Source organism: Pinus tabuliformis, chromosome Q (genome assembly GCF_031772625.1).
Source record: "Pinus tabuliformis cultivar Carrire ecotype Pingquan chromosome Q, CPIR1, whole genome shotgun sequence".
In the NCBI taxonomy this organism is placed as follows: domain Eukaryota; kingdom Viridiplantae; phylum Streptophyta; class Pinopsida; order Pinales; family Pinaceae; genus Pinus; species Pinus tabuliformis.
The window spans coordinates 547,287,895-547,292,716 of NC_142296.1; the positions used below are offsets into that span (position 1 = coordinate 547,287,895).

Genomic DNA, 4,822 nt, shown 5'->3' on the forward strand with positions numbered 1-4,822 from the left:
CATAATGAGTACCAAATGGAAATCTATACAAGTGTTTGAGATTGTTTTTTTCTTTATGATTAGGAAATGCAAAAAGTCATGGGCGAGACTAGGAATAGCCCTCTCCTCATGAAAATGTTTGAGTCCAACTCATCATCATGGATCAATTGGTCCTTGAAACTCTTTTTTTCTGAAAATACTTTAATTTAGGGCATCAAGGATTGAAAGTCTTACTAGTCAATCTAGTTTGTTTATTTGACCTACACATAACAAAAATACGATTTTAGGAAAAACACATTTTATATATCGCTGCTTGTGAAAATTGACATAAATGCAATGAAGAACACAAAGAAAGATTCGCAATTACTACCTAATAATTGAATCAATGAACAAGGTTACATCTATGGTCATCCAATAAACCTACAGGGTTATGGATAAACGACTAGTCAAATCCAAACAGATGCTTCTATCAACATACTTGCATGATAGCATCATTATAGATATTAACAAAAATAAAACATAATTGTATTGTGAATGTAATGTTATGAGTGAGAGAATAAATAAGTTTGAAATCACAAAATAAGATGGTTCTTTTGTGTGTTGTATCATGAGAGAAAAAGTATGAAACCTGAAATCATTGATTTAATTATCACTTTTATTAAATATATTTAAATTAGTTAAAATTAATATATATTAAAATATTTATCATTTTGAAAATTATTTTTAATAAGTTCAGTTTTAGTGAGTGTTTTTTAGTAAATCACCAATAAATGTAACTATATGAAGTTTTTCAAAAATTTAGATTTTATAAAATTATATTTTTCTTTTAAGAAATTTAGATTTCATAAAATTATATTTTTTATATCGTTGTATTGGCCTTCAACCCTGAAAAATCTAACTTACTTTAGGTACCATATGTGGACTAAATGGAAGTGCTTACTGGATTTTCATAAAAGTAAAGGTCAAAGTCCAAAGTAAACAATCATGCTTTCAGTGCCAGGACAAATGGTATAGAATAAGAAAATTAATTCACAAAAGTCAAAGTCCAAAGTAAATAATCAACCTTAGTGAGCTTGTTTTCTTCAACAAGCCAATCGTCAAATTGTGGAGTCAGTAAACCGTAAGTGTTCACACTCAAATTTTCTGGCTACCTAAGCAGTTTTGCCTTGAAGACTTCTTCAAACGCCTTGGCAATGAAGGCTCATACAATTTCATTAATCGCTGCTTAATGGAGTTCCTGGAATTCCTGGACTCAACAGAAATACAGGTTTATTTTTATTCTTCATTTTGAATAGTTGAGTCCCATTTTCTGTTGGACTCTCGGCCACAACCCCATTCCCTCTTCGCCTACCACTCGATTGCAGAGCGCTTATCAGAGCCTTCAAAGCACGAATTGGAGAACTTTTATTCACTAACAGAATTTCTCCCACCTCAGCTGGTGTCATACAACCCCCTGCCTGAAAAGCCTCTTCAACCCCACAGAAAAGCTTATGTTCTTTCATACCCAAATAATTGTCTGCCAAGATTTTGAAAGCAGAAAAGGTGCAGTGAGGAAAGTAAATATGCATATCCATTCTCCCAGGTCTCAAAAGGGCGGGATCCAATCTATTTTTATTATTTGTGGTAAACACTATAATTTTCTCCTCACCACAGCTGGACCAAAGCCCATCAATCAAATTCAGCATCCCAGAAACTGTAACTCTGCCACTCTCGTGTCCATCATCATCATTATCACCATGGCCCTGATGTCTCTGTTCTTCATTGTTCACACCGCTGTGCCTTGGCAGATCCAAAGAAGAATCGATATCCTCAATCACAATAATAGATTTATTGCTTGTCTGCATCAAAAGCATCCTCAGCTCACAATTATCATTCACCTTCGTCAATTCCAGGTCATAGATATCGCAATGCAAGTAATTAGCCATGGCTGCAATCATGCTGGATTTCCCTGTACCAGGAGGCCCATAGAACAAATAACCGCGCTTCCAAGCCCGGCCCAACCTGTGATAGTAATTCTTACCGCGAACAAAAGCATCAAGATCCATCTTAATCTTATTTTTCAGATCTGCTTCCATTGCAATGGTATCGAAAGTTGCAGGATGCTTGAAAGGCACAGAAGTCCAATCAGGATGCTTGAAAGCCACAGAAGTCCACTGCTGCCTCCCATATTTCTGGCCGTTTGTATAGAGCTTGAGCTCTCTCTTCCTGCGATCAACTTCCTCTGCAACAGCCTGAACATGCTCCAAATAAGGTCTCAAGACAGCAGCCTTGTCACTCTTGTGGATTTTCAAAATAAAACTCCTGGTTGCATCACCCTCACCGTCCTTCTTCTTCACATCATGTATCCACCACAACCTGGCACCTAGAAACACGTCCTCCACACTCTGACCTGCCTCTAACGAAACAAACGTATCTTTGGAATTGTTAGCACTATACAAATTAGCACAATGAGTATCCACAACACCTGCCAGGGTACTGACATAGGTACTAACCTTATTATATAATCCATTGTCTTGGACCCCATCATAGCCATAGTGCCGAGAAATCCTGAAAAACTTGTAAACTTTCCATTTCTCCTGCCATGATTCCAGCCATCTCCTCACCATTCCCAGCTGCAGGGGAGGGACCAAGTACCAAAAGACTAGTATGATCCCCATTAAGAAGCAAAAATAGGTAAGGGAATACATTGGCAAATTCAAATCTCAAACAGACAGAAGAGAATCCAGCTTTCTAGCAGATTGGCTTAAGCTCCCACGATTTCGTACCAATGGGTATCATCAAGGCAATTCAATCTTGCAGCTACGGCTTCTGTAATTTTTTTCTCTCTTTTCTAAAAAGCGTATTGTCCGATATCAATTCTTTCAAATTTTATACTGAAACTCTGTTCAGAACACCGTAAAGAAAAAAGGGGCATCGAGGAATTGAAGCTCGTGCGGATTGGAGGCCGAAGAGCACCGTTCTTGGGTGTGAAGAATTTGATAAAGATCGTGACGTCTCCGTGTGTAGGTGTGGAATGTGTCGTGGGAGCGCGTATATATTTGAACAGTCAAAGGATACGGGGACCCTGTTCAACCCTGCAATAAACAGTAAAATCAACCCTTCGAAGTTTCTAGGGTGTTCGTCAGTTCGATGGCGCTTCTTGCGGAGATTAAACTCTCGTTTCTTTCGGAAAAGGAAGTTACCTCTACCTTGAAGTTCGCAGCGGTGTTATTATTGCAAATAGATTCCAAACACCAAAATTTAATGCAGCGGTGTTATTATTGCAAATAGATTCCAAACACCAAAATTTAATGGAGTTGTTTTTAGTGAGATTTTTTGGAAGTTTTTCTGGTGGGTTTTTCCCCTTCAAATTTCTCTAAAATCCGAGTAATTTATTGAAATCTCAAGTTTTATAGCTAATTTCTGCACAATCAAAGCGCCCTAGGGGTTTTTCAGGGCGCTGAATCCAAATGTGCAGTTAAAAAACCATTTTAAATAATACAAATCAAGATTTTAACTTCAATTTTGTCCACAGGGTCTTGGATAGACGGTGATTGGGTGCTCTGTTAAGACACTCCTTGATGTAAAGTCATTGGTTCAATTCCCTGCCCCAATTGAGATGATATATTGGACATGATGAAAAAATAGTCATGCCAAGCTTACAAAAAAAAAGATATAACCTCAATTTTTCCGTCCAATTCTCCAAAAAAATCGCACTAAAGACAACTCCAAACTTAATTGGTAAAAAATATATATATAAATTATATATAAAATAGAGTTTTAATAAAATATTTTATGTGTAAAAATTATTGGTTTAAATTTTATAATTTAAAATATTTTATTATATTAAAAATTGGTATTACAGACCATATAATTCTAAATAATTTAGAAAAAGAAAATCACACCAATTATAAACAAATTAATATATATATATATATATATATATTGGTTTTTAAAATTTTTAATATTATAATTATTTATATATATTAAAATTTTATTTTTTTAAATGTATTATTAATTACATTTAATTCATACAATTTCCTTATTTAATTTTCAGGTGAATAATAAATCATTTAATTGTTAATTGAAAAAAAAAAATTATATATATATATATATATAAATAATTTTATGTAGTTATTTAATTTTATAATATTATTTTTATGTAGTTATTTAATTTTATAATATTTTTTTTATGTAGTTATTTAATTTTATGATATTTTTTATTTGTTTATTTGAAATAGAGTTTTGAGAATTTTAATTTAATTGCTAATAATTAAGGGAGTTTTACATATTAAATGGATGAAACGCTTATAGATATCAATCTATAATAAACACCAAAAACATTTACTTCATGACACATCTTACTTTGTTAAAACCAACCTAGATCTATTTTTAATTAGGAACTACCAAGGATTAAGAGGGATCAAATCTCTTTTCACTCTCAAATAGGTTTGCACCTCAAGAGATTTGATCACTCTCAGCTCTTGGTAGATCCAGAATTAATGTGGATCTAGACTCGTTTAATTATTAATTATAATTATAATTTTTACTTTTATTTTTGTTTTTATGTAATTTAACCAACTCAAAATGTTTACATAACATAACATGACATTACAACATCTCTTCCATACTAGGTTGGAGAGTGCCTTTTGGCACAATGGTCATATTGGCGGTATTGGCCCATAGTATTGTAACAAATCCCATTAAAAATCTCCATAATAAAGTGGTAGTGTAAATTGGGGTTATCTTTGGTGGTTCAGAAGAATGGTTGTTATCTTCTTGCTATTCAAATCTTTTCTAGTGACATGATGAGCTATAATGTCTTGATAAACATTATTGTAATTGTTTTGTGCCTATAAATATT

At 33.5% G+C, this 4,822-nt stretch overlaps 1 pseudogene; it reads right to left on the minus strand.

Moving 5' to 3' along the window:
• Positions 1-984: 984 nt before the first annotated feature.
• Positions 985-2,938, minus strand: LOC149220612 (AAA-ATPase At2g46620 pseudogene; annotated as a pseudogene).
• Positions 2,939-4,822: the final 1,884 nt, after the last annotated feature.